General features: G+C 42.7%; 1 protein-coding gene across 3 annotated transcripts in view; it reads left to right on the top strand.

Annotated features, from left to right (window-relative positions):
• The window catches only part of plxna4 (plexin A4), a 239595-nt gene that overhangs the window by 79579 nt on the left and 143553 nt on the right, over positions 1–16463 (top strand). Inside the window, exon 1 of one of the 3 annotated variants that reach the window (XM_022748999.1) lies at positions 4306–4339. The exons of the other annotated variants lie outside the window; for them this stretch is intronic. The gene's annotated coding sequence lies outside the window, so the exon portion shown is untranslated. Of the gene's footprint in view, positions 1–4305; positions 4340–16463 lie in introns of those variants that run through there. 3 annotated transcript variants of the gene reach the window in all.

The following is a 16463-nucleotide window of genomic DNA, read 5'->3' on the forward strand; positions in this document are numbered from 1 at the left end:
GTTTTGCTAGCACTGCAGCGGTTCTGTCAAGGGTCAGTGAATGCTGTAGCATTGCAGAGGTAATGGCTGCTGTAGAGCACATTCTAGTGCAGACTGGAGACTAGCACAGACATACACATATAACGCATGATAGTGTGGTCTTATCTGCAATCCAGATGGAAGAGACAGAGGGAGATAGACAGGTTGATGAAAACAATAGCATATGTAGTGAGGAAAAGAGGGAAAAGATAAGAGTGACAACATTTCATTGAGTGGAGGAAGAAAGAAAACTAATTTCACCCTAGCCCTTGCCTTTCTGTCTTAACAACAATAAATAAATCTTTGTATTATAACCTGTTTTACATTATTCTTGAGCTCTGTTTTCATGTTTCTCTAGCATAAAAGCTCATTGCCAATTAATTATTCAAAGTGAAGGGAATATAGTGCTGCTTGTCACATTTCTTTTTTTAGCTTTTTTTTTTTTAATTATTATAATATTATGCTGCCCGCTTAAACATGTGCATAATGTATTTTCTATATTCTTTTTTTTTTATATATATATATATATATGTATATATATACATATATATAACACATACACTACCGGTCAGAAGTTTGAGAATACCTCAATTTTCTATCTTATTTGAATTTACATAATTTGAAATTTGTGTTTTTAAAATTAAATCATTGAAAAATAAACAACTGGATATTTTGTAAACAAGGATTTATAGAATCTTCTTGTTGAACATAATTGAATATCAATAGAAAGTTCATCCCAACACTGTTGCTTAAGTTCTCATAAAAGTTTCCCTCCAGGTTGCTTTGCTTTCAGCTTGAGGTTTATGTCTGGAAACTCATCATGTGAAGCCACCATCCACTTCTTTTCTTTTAATGTTTTGGGTCATTATCTTGCTGTAGGATGAACCCCTGACCAACCAATCTGTCTTTTCTTGCTTGCCTTTTTTCACCATTATAAAAGCAATATACAGTACTCCTTTCTGCAGTATAGTATTGTCCTAATAATGCATCAGCAGTAACACCATTTGTTCCAACACTGCCTTTGTACAGTCAATAAAACTGGATAAATTGAGCTGTTCTGAAACTTTTGACTTGTAGTGTACATATGAAGTGGTAGCAAGTGGAGTATAAATAGGACGAGCATGTGAAATTCATGTGTCTCATGCAGAGGAGATCCACATGTGTATGTCTCTGTAAAACAGAGATTGGCACTGTGGTGGTGATGACAGATTGGAAGAAAGGAGACGGTGAGCTGTGACAGTTTTGCATCACAAGTTTTTTCTGCTTTGCAGGAAATAACTTTGTATTTCTGTGTAAAGTATGTTTTATGTGCATAAATGCAACTCTGATGTATTTATGTCACATAATTTGTGATTTAGGGCATTGTATCAGCCTGCATATACTACATATATACACAATCAATTTTATCTGAGGCAAGCGCAGTTGCACACAGAGCATCTCCAGAGGGGCAGCATACACCTGCCTTTCCCTCATTAACTCTATGCAGAATGCTATTTGTCAGCTCCACTGTCACCAGCTTCAGTAGGCCACATATGTGTCCAGAGATGGATCAGGTGGAAAACTGTAATCCCAGCATGCTTTGTTGACCCCACCGTGACAGACATCAGTACAGTGCCAGTGGCTCACCTGCTGCTTCACCTCTGACACAAACACCTGGAAAAAAGATTCGGCACAGTCTGACCGCGGAAAGTTGTTACTGCTTTGATGAATTGTGTTTCCTCACTTCCCTGCTCTCATGTAAACACTGCTATCCTTGATCGCATCCTCCTCAAACTCATTTCATCTGTTTTTGGTGATGTAAAATGCTCTTGTCCACTTTGCTCTCTTTCTCTCATTCTCTCCCCAGCTCTGTGTATTCCAAGGAGAAAACACACCGGTGGTTTTGACCAATCTTGTCCCATTTAAATAGGCCAAGCCAGAAATAGTATGCTCATGTAATACTCTGAAATCAGGCCTCGTCAACTTGAGTCTTGCTTAATGAAACCAAGATATGTGCAGTTCATTTCCTTGTCTTAACCTTGATGGCAGGTTCTCCATGTTCATTGAACAAGTACACTGGCTGGAAAGATCTGATATGTATTTTCATCATTCTTACAAGGGATGTAATATTCCTTTCATAAGGGAGTGGTATTATTAAAACATGAATAGATTGAGTAACCTTGAGACTCTGACTCCAACACTTCATGCTCTCTTCACCGTTGCCATGGTAATGCAGCAGCAGCGCCTTGCAGTGTAGTGTGTTTTCTCAAAAGCTCACTGCAGTTTTCATTCCACTGGATTTTAAGTTTCCATTTGCATGGAGATGACCCAACAGCTTGTGCAGCCACTGCAGAGAGAGAGAGAGAGAGAGAGAGAGAGCTGTGGCACATTTGTGTGTGCACGTAAGTCTATATGGATGCATGTATATAGTATTGCAGGTAACATTGGTTGTGTGTTAGTGCCTGTTAATGTGTGTGTGCTTGTGTATAGCCAGAGAGATAACCATGATTGGGTGTGTGACTGTCAACATGGCTTCATGTGAAGCAGCCCTTCTCCCTTGCCTGTCTGCCTTTAGAGATAAGACCAACACACACAGCCGCACATACAGCATGTGCACACAATTTAAAGTTTGATCACTAGATGTGTGTTTTTCGCTGGGGGGGAACCACGGAACAACAGGGTGCAAGAAGGGGCTAAGAGCCATACCGTGTATTCACAATGTGTTTTAATCTAGTTCATGACCTTTATTTCATGTTCCCTTTTATTCTCAAGAGCATACTGTTTAATGTAGCTTTGACAACACCAAATAATAATTATACAGACCAATCTCAGTGACAGGTTTTAATACTGAAAGTAGAAGTCACAACATTGTACAGTATATCTGCCACCATAGTGACATCTCTAGATCTTTGCACAATTGTCTAAACAGACTATTTCTGGCTTTCTGGCTCTCACTGTCTCATGGCGTATCTATGTGTGTTCAGTGGCTGTCATTTTACCTTTCCATCTGATTTAGTCCACGTTAACAACATTCAGGGGGGGATGGCAACACCTGTCAATGAGAAATGAAGAACAGGTGCCGTCGCACCATGGGAGAGCTGCTGAGTCACTCTCACACGCTTACACACACACACACACACACACACACACACACACACACACACACACGTACACAATGGAGGCCACTTGGAAAGAATCTCAATGAACCATGACTCATTTCATTTTATGGCAGTGTCATGGCATCGACATGTTTGGACATCAGTTTTGTTGGTGCCTCTTTGAAATAACACTGAAAATGCGGACTTACTGCTGAGCTGGGTTACTAGGTGGTGACTGTCACACTCATGCTGACTTTACACATAATTTTCTTCGAAGAATTACGTGTGTGGAAATATGTTAATGTGGTGTGCCTATAGGCTGAAATACTATGGTGTTCATATAAAGAATTACCATGAATTATTTATATATCAGTATAAACTCACTGGCCTCACATTAAGCTCAACGTACACCTCTCCACTCTCTCGCAACATGTGTGTAGAGTGAATTGGCAGAGTGAATTGGCAAACCCCACAGGTTTATGTGGTCTGGAGCTCAGCAACTTAGGTCTGTGTCTAACCTCTCTGTTACAACATGAAGCCAGCAGCTCACGCTGTGTCTGTCTCTGCTGCAGTTACAGCTAAGCCTCAACCCTGGGGAGCCTCTTTCCAAGCTGCCTGAAAAACAACAACAGCGAAGGAAACATTTGGACACATCAGGAACAGCATCCTCTGTTGGTTTATGTTTCTCCCATTCCCCTTTACAATTCCCTGTTCTGCTCTTCATTTTTTGGCATTATTCATACCACCTCCTTACCTGTTCCCCTCAGATTGTGTGCTTGTAATGTTACTTCTTCTGCTCGCTCCTTCCTTGCATCCTTTTCCATATATCTTTAATTCTTTCCTCCCCACCCTCCTTCCATTTTTACCTTACCCTCTCCGCCTCACATTCTCTTCCTCCCTTCCTCTCTCCCTCCCCTCCTGTCTCCTGCTGTACACCAGCCAAGCTCCCGCTCCCCACTACGTATCTTTACCCGGGCAGCGCTGCCAACAATTAGAACACATTACTGCCAATTGTGCCACCTGCGGCCCCCTGAAAGGCAGAAAAAGAGGAGAGGAGGGGACGGCACTGTGCCAGAGGAGGTGGGGAGGGTGTGTATGTGGTGGGGAGGGGGAGTGCTTTACAGCATTCTGGATACTGCCACAAAGCCCAGTGTTTAATTACCAATAAGCACTGGTTTAATCAGGGGCCTGAATACTGCAGGATAGACAGACTGCAACTGTCGTCTTCTTTGTGGGGGGCTCGGGTATGTAGGAATGGTAACTGTTTGTGTGTGTGTGTGTGTGTGTGTGTGTGTGTGTGTGTGAGCAGGTGTTTATAGTTAAGCTGTTGTTTGGTTGTGGAAGAATGAGTTGCAGCCTTGAATAGATGGGGGAGGGGGTTATTGTGCAGGGGGTTCATTATTGTTTTGAAAATAATTCAGTGGTTGTTGCAGTGAGATAGTGGGAAGAGAAATGAGAGAGAGAGAGACATTGTGTAAGTTTGTGTGTGCGCACATAGTCACACCTGCATTTTGGCCAAGGACTGGCTGAAATCACAGTGAATTGGATGCGTTGTGTGAGGCTTGAGTGAAAGCGGTCTCTTTTCTGGTCTTGTGGAGAAAACGAAGAGGTGTCTGTGAGGAGATTTAGCCCGGAGCCAAAACCAATTCACAACCACTCCACACTGGAGAGGGGTCTTATCCCTCCAACCTGTCCTTGCGATGACAGGCCTGAGCCTCCTGCACACACAGAGAAACACACATACATACTGACAGACACACAGTTGTCAGCTGTAACTTGTGTTGTTTGCATAAAATATGAAAACACACACTCCCTTAGACACAGACACACTGTGTGCCAAGGTAGTATTAGAGCCTTAGTGTTTTTTCTGTGCAGGCTGAAGCCAGTGGCCAGATGAGAATGTAATCCTCCATTGTGTTTTAAATGGATCAACCTGAAAGCTTAGTGAGGACTGGGGACACTGTAAAGAGACACACACACACACACACACACACGCACACACACACATACACACACACACACACTGTTACAACTTCTCTCCAGTATATTGTGGCTATTATTCTATATTACTATATTTCACCACTTTTTTATTGTGTGTGTGTGTGTGTGTGTGTGTGTGTGTGTGTGTGTGTGTGTGTGTGTGTGTGTGTGTGTGTGTGTGTGTGTTGCAGTAAGAAAGCAGCTGGTCGATAGAACTTGGTCTGTCCTCCAGAAGTGCCTTGTGTGCGCGTGTGTTGTTGTGCTCAGAGCATGTGCAGCCCAGCTGTAACGCACACATTAACCTCCCCAATGAATAAATGATGTTGTGTCATACTGCTGTGACCCACTCCCCTAAAAGACACACACTCCCCTTAACCCCACACTGCCCCACACACACACACACACACACACACACACACACACACACACACACACAGATTCATGCATGCACACGCTCTTTTGCACAGATGAGACCCACACACTCTTGTTTGACACCTTGACCCTGGTCATTGAAGAGCAGATGTTTTGAGTTGCTCCTGTTTAAAGACTCTTGCAGTCAGTGACAGGCAATTTTCATTCCTCCTTGCTCTACATCTATCTCTTCTCTTTTCATCCCTCTGTCATTCTCTCTTACTCCTCAGTCACTCCCACCCTGCTCTCTTCTAGTCTTCTCTAGAGTCTTGTTGAGTAATTGCTCAGGGCTTCAGAGAGATGGAGGGATGGAAAGAAAAAGAGAGAGGGGGGTGTATGAGCGCACATATATACAAGAAACAGAGCAAAAGTGAAGGGAGGATGAGGAGGATTGAATGTATGTGTGTGTTGGTGTGTGTGCATGAGTTTGCGCACTGTGGAGGGTATATGCGCATATGTGTGGGTGTGAGAAGAGATTGTGTGTGTCTGTGTGTGTGAGGCACAGGGGGATCATTGATCTGCTGAAAGTGCAATGTGTGTGCTGAATTAGAGGAGCAGGCACAGGGCTTTGAGCTTGTAAAACACTCCCACAGTTATAGCTCTTAGCGCTCTCTCTGTCTGTCTGTCTCACTCTCACCCACACACACATCAGCGTACACACTCATGCACACAGATCTATATTTGGGTGTTACTTACACTATCCAGACTAAGTGTGTGAGTGCTTTTATTTATGCCTTATCTGTGAATAGGTGACTGACTGTGTGGGGACATCGGCAGCTTTATTTGAACTGTGTAAACCTGGCTTCTGGGAAAATGGATGGAACATTTTATATAACCTTGTTTTCTGTGAAGCAAATGAGTCAGCAAATGGCTGAATACCTATTTGACTTTTATTTTACCACATCAGCAGCTCATTTGCAGACCACAGAATATAAATTCATAGCAATAAATAAGGACTGAATGACTTTAATGGCAAATAAATGGGTGAACTTTGGATCTGTAGTGTGACCGTGCGGTGGAAACCATGACATTACCATAACAGACATCACAGTAACACACCATCTTTAAAAACATGGCCTCCTAAATCACTTTTTTCACAAAGAAAACATTTCATAAAAATCACTGTAAACAGTGTTTCATTTGAATGAACAAGGACGTGATGATTGACAGACTGAATAAATGAACTTTTGGTCTTTCGTCCTTCTTCATTCAGCTCTCAGCCGTGGCATGCTATCAGCGTGACTGAGCAGAGCTAGGTAACTCCTAATGGACACAATCTGTCTGACATGTATGTGCAATCAATATTAATTCTCTTATCTGAGACCCAAGCTCCGTCCCATTGTTCAGCCATTCAGTCACATGTCACCTGCTTCAGCCTGATTATGGGCCTGACATGCCAGATTATCTTGGCGGCCAGTCGGAAGATAGCAAAACAATCGCAGCTTATTTGTGCTGTAGCACAGTGCAAGTGCTGGACAGCAGAGACTGGCATTATGAGCATACATGATCTTATTTCAAATTTGTGAATTGAAAAATGATTGTGTATGGTTTCATTGTGAAGAATGTTCATAGTAACCATGGTGAAGACTGTAGTGATGATGATGCTGATGATGACTGAGAAGCTTATGTAAACAATTCTTTCAAACCAAGATACAGGGATAAATTCTACTGTTTTGACAGCTGTGACTCAACAGACATTGAGGGCTTGAGATGCAAACTTAAACTCATTCACCTTTTAAGTGGAGCGAGGTTGACAACTCGTTTTTGAGAGTCGAGTTTAGTATGCTACACTTCCTGTGCTAATAAACATCAAGAAACATCTAAGGAAAATGAAAATGTTAGTGTCAGAATTGTCAGACAACACTGTCTCTATTAGAAAAACAACTGCCTCAGACAAAGTATTTAGTGGGCCCAGTAAACTGACAGCTTAGTTTTAACTGAAATAATTTCTTTATTTGCCACAGCTTCAGTGTAAGGCCAGTGTAGTTCTGACAGTATAGGTCATCCATGTAGTTATATTCTAAGCTCAAATTTGTACATTATTTAATGTTGTGATTTTTTTTATTTCTTTAATATTTTTGTTATGTCTGTTGTGTTGTTATCTCCCGCCTGGAAAACAAAATTACCCATGAGTATCAACCTATAAAGCCTGAGTGAACCTCACAAAGCTGCGCACAAGAAGCATCTCTCACTGTTTTACTGCACTTGTTAATGCAATTATGGAAGCAAACATCTCGGCCACTTTATATGTTGTGGTGTCCCATTATGAATATTATAATACAGTTGGTGACAGTTATGACCATGATGATTGCGAGGGCATTTATGGCATTAAAGACCTGAAAAGAGAAAATAATATTTAACATGCTGACCGCAGTAAACCTATAGAAAAAAAATCTCAGCATACCGGAAGGAGCCATAAGGCGTTTGGATCCCACCCCAACCCACCTGCTGTTGACCATTAAGATAATGAACTAGCACCATCTCCATACAAATTACTGCTTAAAGCTCTAAGAGCGTCTGGGAGCTCTAATGTAGTGTCTCCAAACTTTCCTAAGATGACGTATTGATTGTGCCAATCAATGGGCCTGAAAAGCCATAAGTGCATCTGGTAACCATAATGGCGGCACTTAAAAGACGGATGGATGAGTGTAATATTCACTAAGCATCATTGTCTATGATGGAAGGAAGGAGGGAGAGGTGGGTAGAGGAATGCCGAGCAGGAGAAGATAAAGTAGCAACAAACAGAATGGGTGTGAGGGTAGGGGAAAATGTGTGAAAGAGACATGGGTGGAAATAAGATTTGAAGCCACGGTGGAAAAGAAGTAGGAGGGTTGGTTTTGAGGAGATGAAGTGAGAGGTAGTTGAAAAGAAAAGTGCAACTTCTACCCATATCTTACAGAAGAAAAAGCCTTTTTCTGCCCTTCTGTGGTGCTGATCATGCTTCTGATCGGCAGCTGCGCGTAGAGTGTTGTTGTGGCTTCAGCGTCATCCTGTCTGCCTTCGTTCCTGCTTTTTTGTATGTGAATGATTAATGCGTTGGTAAGCAGGGGGTCCTCTCCTCCATCAGCTGTGGCTGTCCTCCCTCCCTCCCTCCATCCATCCATCTATCCTTCTCTCTTCCGATTCTTTATTCCACATTTGCCGTTGAGCGGTGATTTGTGTCAGCTATGCTCTGATACCGAGACCCACTTTTGAATATGAGGGATTGCAGACAGTGCACATTAGGCATGACAAGACATTGATCCTCAACTTTTTCTGTGAGTGGAAGTGGAATGAGTACATCATAGGAAGTAAACAAAGCACTCCTTAAAGTGAATTTAGATGAGGAACAGAATAAATTTCCCCTAACTTTATAAAAAACTATACTTTGGTATCCTGTTGGCAAACTTTTCCCCAATGTTTATCTTCCTTTTGTGTGTCCTGTAGCTTGTCTACTGTTCAGCTGCATATTCCCCTCAACTAAAAGCCCACCTGGCCCTCAACAGCTGGGTCACACAACAGGCCATTTGGGCTCATCAAACATTCATCGACCCCAATCTCCTTCCACCTACCCCACCCCCTTATTTTCCTCATCCTCTTCTCAAATAGCCTTCCCAGATTATCGTATATTGTAAATTTAACTCTAATAAGCCTCATAAAGCCTTTAAAAATGCGATAAAGAGGAATAAGACCCAGGCTCTTTGCCTGAATAGATTTTATTTGGCAGTACATGGTGGGGTTGTACAATTCCTAATGGGGTGACTAAAATCTAAGCTTTGTACAATGGGAATGGGACTTTCTGTCATTACACTAAACAGGCTGGATCTGTGGGTGTACCTGCGGTTGAGGCTAGGGCTGATTTATATGTATAGAGGCAATATGTCTGTCTGCGAGGAAGAGAGGAAACAAAAGAGCCAGGGGAAGGGAAGGATGTGAGGGGCAACAGTAAAAGAGTATTAGAGGGGAGCTTGAAAGCCCTCAAACCTAATCCTGGAAAGATGGTCTCACTTAGCTTTTAGATATTCCACCACCTTGAAAAGCCCTAAAGGCCTCCAGTGGCACATTTCCAGCTCATAAACTCATGCATGTTTTAGATGGGCTCACCTCAAGGGAGGGGGGTGGGGGTATTGACTGGTCTAGGATACACAACATCCCACAATGGAGTGGAAGATGGAATAAGAGCCGTCGAGAGCATCCCTAAGGCAAACTGCCTAACTAGCACCCGCCATATTCATACCACCCCCCCCACTTCCCCCCGCCCCCCCCCCATACAGACGCTCAAGACCTCAATACTTGAGGGAGAGGCGCTTCATAGGGCAAAGTGCTTGTCCCTTGAGCACAGCTGTTGTGTTTTTGAAATAGTGGGACCTTCTTAGAGTCCTCTCTTTGATTCATCAGTGCCCCTTTATCTTCTGTTACAGGAATAATGTGAAATACCAAAGGATGACCTATGTTTCCTGAGTACACACAAAGGCATACACAATACACAGTCAAAACCACGCGCGCACACACACACACCCAGTGGGGTATGGTGAGATGTGGGTCAGCGCCCCAATTTTGTGTTTGCAGAAATTCAGTCAAGTGCTTTTTGATTAATGATACCAGCCAATAACTAGCCTAGCATATGTCTAAGCACGTGACACTATTGATTCAGAAAACTCCCAGTCCTCCCCCTGCACGGCACACACACACTTAAGCTTGTGTTGACACAATACAGATGACCTGAACACAGGGGGGGCATTATCAGAGATTCGGTTTCACGTTTTCAGAGCCCTTTTGTTAGTTTTTATTACATTATGTAGATTTCTTCCCTACAGCGCATACTCAATCATAAAAATGAACCAAATACACAGCAGGTGGGTTGCAGCCCATCTTCTCATCCAACTATAGAAGTTTGATTATTTTCTGTTTCACTTCTTGTGTTTGCCAGAGTTTGATAGATATTTTTGGACTCAGTCCACCTCATTTACAGCCAGCAGTTAAAGCCAACACAGAGGAACTTTTTTTTCGAATTTGTATTTGATCAATTTCTCATCATTTGCTGATTAAATTTTCTCTTTTCAAACTGAGCAAGATGAGTTGTTCTTTAAATGATGTTGAATAGATTTGGCTTAAAGATGATATATAAAGTTTCATTTAATGTTTTCTGACTCTGAATTAATGACTTAATTAAGGGATAAACACAACATCTCTACAAATTACTGTTTTAATGAACAATCACACATGGACACAAACTCTCACTGGTACTCCTACCTCCCAGACCAGAAGTGCAACAACAGCTTCAAGAGTCTCCTCTCCCAATACCCAAAACATCCCTGCACTCTCCTCTTTCATTCATAAATCTCAGTCAATGATGTCCTGAGGTCGACTCTTTTCTTCTGACCCCAGCGATCAGTAAGTGGTCTAGACATATTCAGCACTCTGACACTGTATCACTCTGAAAGGTCAGGGGTTAAGCACAATGCAGCGGAGAGAATGATTGCCCCAAGTGTCACCCCTGGGGCGATGGCTGACTTACACACACACGCACACACACAGGACTTTTGCCTTTATGCATGCATGACTTGTCTCCACCATTATCCAAACAATGGAGTGTGTCGGCTGAGTAATTGAGTAGTTGCACTGGTCCTGTGACTCTGTGAATATCAGCTGTTATATTTCAGACATCTTCATTAGGTCTGCGTTTGGACAGGCTTCCATTAAACAGGACTTGGTGACAAGGATCAAGGTGCCTTGTGTTGAAAATATAAGAAACATTAGGAAAGGAGACATAAAAGGTGGACAGAGAATGGCAATATGTGTTTGTCTTACTGCATAACTGTGTGAGATGATAGAGGACAGACAGACTGTGTTATTATGAACAGCAGTTGAGTGTGTGAGACACTTGACAGCAGTGCCAGTAAATATTTAACAGGGGCAAGGTTCATGCCCACCCCCCCCGGCATGATAAGTTGGGGATGTTTGTGTGGTTTCATGTGGTCTTTGAGGATATTTGCATAGGATGTAGTGACCCAAGCTTACATTTTTGATGAATATCCTCATGCACATTTGAGCATTAACACAAACACACACTCACTGGTAACATCTGACCTCAATTTAGAGCCAGAGGTTGCCTGAGGGAAAGTGATGGGATGAATGTAGACAGACAGACTGACATGGTTAGAAACTGGACATTGGCCGCTATTGATGACACACAAAGATCTCTGTCTGTGCAGTCTTTCATCATCCTCTTCTTCATCATTGCAACAGAAGCATCCGCTTTTCTTTCATCAAGCTTTTTCTCTTATCTAGTTCCAAAAGTGATTAATGTTCTGACCTTCTGCCTTCTTCTCTTCTTCTTCTCCGTCTTTATATCCTCCCTTACTTTTTGCTTTCACACTGTTATAGATGGTAATGATGACAGTAATGTTTCCACTTTGGTTGAAAGTCAAGGTCATACCCATTGGGGGCCATATCTTTTATGATGCCGCATTAAAAGTATGCAATCAAGCAGAGCTTAGACTAATTACACATTGATATATCAGTTCAAAGGATGAAATTGTAAAGGAATATTTGTTAAGACTGTTTATAAAGAAGTAAAAGTTTGCATATAACACTGACGCATGCGCACACAGAGAAATACACAGCCGCCCACTCACCAAACACAGCAGACACTCAGGAAGCAAGACAGATCCAGGAGCAGATGCACAGGTATTTAATTAGGACTGACTGCAGCTGTTACTGTTTATTACCTAGACATTGTGAAGATAAATGTCTGAAACTCACACACACACACACACACACACACATACACACACACACACACACACAAAAACAGAGTTCAAACAAATATACACTGCTGATTTTCCCTTGGGAAGCCACCTCAAACAAATGGTTGACCTGTGATATATATATATATATATATATAGATATACACGTGTGTGTGTGTGGTAATAGCATCCTCTCTCTCCCAGTTGAGTGGGAGACCATAAATGCTCATATACATACAGCTACCAAACTAAGAGCCCATTCACTCCAGCATTTACATACACACACTCAGCCGCTCATGCACACACCAGATGGCCTGCTCTTGTCTTTATCCTCGTCTCCCTCTTAGAGTTTCTCCTCTCTGTATTTTTCTCCCATGACTCTTGGCTTTAAACTTTTCCATTCTTTTTCTTCATCTCTCTTCTGCCATTTTCTTTATTTTTTTATTTTTTGTATTCCCCTGTATCCCCCCTCCCGCCCCCTCTCCATCCCTCGTCTTCAGGTGACTTCAGGTCCCCTGCTTGCAGTTAACTTAGTTAGCTTGTCGTGTTCTCCGCCTGCTCTCTGTCAGAATCAATGCTTTACGGCACACACACAGTTGCGTGATTGGGATGCTTCTCTGCAACATTTTAACTGAAAGTACTGCAATTATAAACTGGAACGCGATGCTCCCCCCACCAAAAAAGTATCTTTTCAGCATCAGCTCACTCAATGCAGACTCAAAAGATGGCTCTTAAAAGTTTCTTTGTGTGGTTATATTGGTAAAAAAGGGTCAAAATGTCCTTTTAGTGCTCTTACAGCTTTACATCCACTTCCTCACTGTTCATTGAATGATCATTTTGTTCCAGACTGAATAATCCAATAATACCCTGCTTCCCTTGTTATCCTTATGCACTCACCTGTTGAGGTTGCTAGTAGTCGCGTGCATTGGTTTGACCACAGCTTAAATAAATAAATAAAGTATGTATTGTTATGTTACTGTGTACAATTTGTAGAAAGCTGTCTGTGTTTGTAACATGTTAAATGTGTTGTGTGTGTGTGTCGCTGCTTGTGGTGAACCTGAGCATCATCTTTGATTTGAGGTCACTGTTCTGTGGGAGGAATTTTCTAATTTGACACTTGAATGGTATTTAGAAGAACACATGGTTCTGTCTGTGCATGCCCTCTTCTTCCCTTTATACTCTAACACACATATATACAGTTCTTCTGAACACACCGCACCTTAACTCCCTTCATATTTGTACTTTGCGTTTGGAACTAGGCTAGTATGATTAATGTTCATGGGATGATCCATTGCCGTTCTCCATTCCAGTGAGTCCCATAGGGAGCCCTCTGCTCTCTGTCTCACATAGGTTGGCTAGCCAGCTAACAGCCTCCTACATACTGGATGGTTACTGTGATGAATGATTAACATGCAGCCTTGCTAAATGATGGCCAATAGATCATTTATATCGTAACTCGAGAGGAAGACCTTACAGAAAGCAGTGGGGAGGGTGAGTGAGCATGTTGCTGCCTTGGCTGCATCTATCTCTCCTTGTCTCATTCACCACAGTCTTTCTCCGGGTTTATCTTCAAGTTCAGTGTCCAGCTAATAGGTCTGTTTTGTTTTCCCTGCATGCAGTTCTGTTTTAACCCATCTCAGCTCATCTCTTTAGCCCATGTGTGTTTAGTCCCTGTCCTCTCTCTCTACTCACTGCTAGACAGTTGTGTCCTTATGGCTGACTGCTTCCTCTGCTTAGTGTTTCTGTGAATTAGTCAAACTTAGTCGCCCTCTGGTCATGATCCAGAGTCTCTGTAGTTCCCCGTTCAGCATGTCTGTCTGCTTCCTGGCATCTCTGTCATGTTCCAGTGGCTAGTGTCAGTCGCTGAGGTTGTGCTTTGTCCTTGGCAAGACACACAGACTCACACATGCCCCTCACCAAACAGCACTCACACCTTGGGCCCGTTCCATCAGACGTCAACAGTCTCCCCTGCATCTCTCAGCATCCCTCTGCACGTTCTCTTCTTCTTTCCACTGCCTGTCTTTCTCTCTCCCCTTTCCCTGTGCGCAGTGCTGTGAAGACAGCCGTGAAACAGAGCCTCATTTCCCCAGTTATTTCCCACGGAAACTCAAATGAAAAGATACTACTAACCTTTTCTCTCTTCTGCCACGCTGCTCACCACAAATGCTGACAAGAGACTGCAGTACCATCTCTGACCTTTTACAGGGTTCTAAGAACACACAACCCCCATTCCTATTACTGGCTGTGCCTTTGAATCAGCACAGTCCAGGGTGGTGTGGAGGAATTTAATGACACACAGTGTCGCTTCAATTTTAGCGTTCCTCGGCCCCGGCTACCCAGGTGCACCATTTGTCCTTTATTCCAAAGAGAAAGGGGGGGTGAGTGGCCCTTAAACCGGTCTGACTGCTAGTGAGTGAGGGAATGAGTCAGTGAGTGAGGAGAAACTGCATTCCACTACTTAGATGTGAATGCATGTAAGATCCTAATGTATTTCATATTGTTAGATTTACAGCATTGTCACCAAAATCCCAGCCTTAAAATCCTCGGTAAAGCCCTTATAACCCCCACCACCCTCCTGTCCCCTTATTGCCACTCTCATAAGCTGTCCATATTTCATGAGGACTGGGTTGTCCTTTCATCATGCCCTATGACCCCACAGTATGTCTTCCAGGGATGGTAGATGATGAACTGGGAGGCAATGGCCTTAAATATCCTTTATGGAAATACTGCTCAGCCACCTATAAGACCCCATACACAGCCCCTCCTCTGGCCCCCCGTTCCCGATCAATAAATAATGGGATGAGGCGGCGAGAGTGTGCAGCTAACAGACTGTAAAGGAGGGAAGAGAAAGCAAGGAGTGAAAAGCGTGCTCGCTGCATTGCAAAGAGAAGCTGTAGGAGCTGTCTTTCCGGAGAGACAGAAAGACAGAGAGAGATGAGAAGGGCTAAAGAAGAGATCAACAATGGCAGGGAGATGAAGAGAAAGAAAAGGTATAAAGCAGAGCGGTGAGAATGATATGTAATGGTAAAGGAATAACAGGATAAGACTTTGCACCATTAAAGACAGTTACATACTACATAAAATAGGAGGATAAAATGATGTAGTGGGGGACTCCTGTGTAGTTATAACAGATGTGAGAGGATGATGCAAGATAGTCTTTTAAAGCACCATTCCTGAAAACTGGGACACTTCAAAATCACTGCAAATTAGACCAATAATGTTAAAGAATTTGTAAAAAAAAAAATAAAACTGAGCAAGGAAAAAAAACAGAGACAAAAAGTGAAGATAAAACCACACCGCCCAGAGTTTAATGCTATCAATACGTTCTATGTCTGCCATTTGTAAAACTCTTGATGTTATGGCCACTAATTCCCCCTCCCCTCTTCTCCAGGCCTGCTGCTGTTACTGTCAATTATATCCTATTGATGGATAATTACAGGCATATTAAGAGCAGTCATTAGTTTCCATGAAATAATGTTGTGAATTTTACAGGTAATTAGTTTGAGCCACAGTCAAGTGTGTGAATGTAGCGTGCAGACAAAAACAGGAAGCGCTTAAGCCCCCTCTGCTGCTCCCTGAAGTATTTGAAGTACAGGCACACATGCACACAGAGACGTGCACGTATTCTGACTTGCCCAAACGCACACATACTACAGTCTTCCTCTCCTCTAAGTGTTTACTTTGTGTAGCCTTATTCTAGGAGAAGCAGTCTCAGTACCCATTTCCCCTGGCTCAGAAATGTCAGCTGTGGCTCATCTAAATGACGCCCATCTGTTGAACCTTAATCAAAATTTCCATAATTTTCTTCATGCATTATTATGTTTCTTCACTCCCCTTCTCCCTTCATCTCTCTCCTGTCCGCCTCCTATCTCGTTTGCAGAGTTTAAATGCTAATTCATAAAACTGGGAGTATTCTCAGGGTGGCCACATAGTATGTTGTGTAAATGTAAATGTGAAATATGATAATGAAATAAGTGGCTCCCAGCAGAACAGACATTTCCCCACTATGAAAAGGGTCTTGACCCACTGTGGCGTTGTTGTGATCGATAGAGGACATGCAGAGAGGGGAATGGAGTTGCTGTGTGTCCAGTCGCCTTCCACTGTGCCCCGTCATGACGACCTCATGCTTCGGGGCTTCAATATTTCCCTTTAAAGCAGGTGTAACCTGAAGTAAGTGGTGGGTCTCACTAATCAGTTGGTATCTAGTCACATTCTTTGGTGGCTGACAATACAGACAATTGATGTGTTG

This window comes from Seriola dumerili, unplaced genomic scaffold (assembly GCF_002260705.1).
Source record: "Seriola dumerili isolate Sdu_G_001 unplaced genomic scaffold, Sdu_1.0 BDQW01000138.1, whole genome shotgun sequence".
NCBI classification, from domain to species: domain Eukaryota; kingdom Metazoa; phylum Chordata; class Actinopteri; order Carangiformes; family Carangidae; genus Seriola; species Seriola dumerili.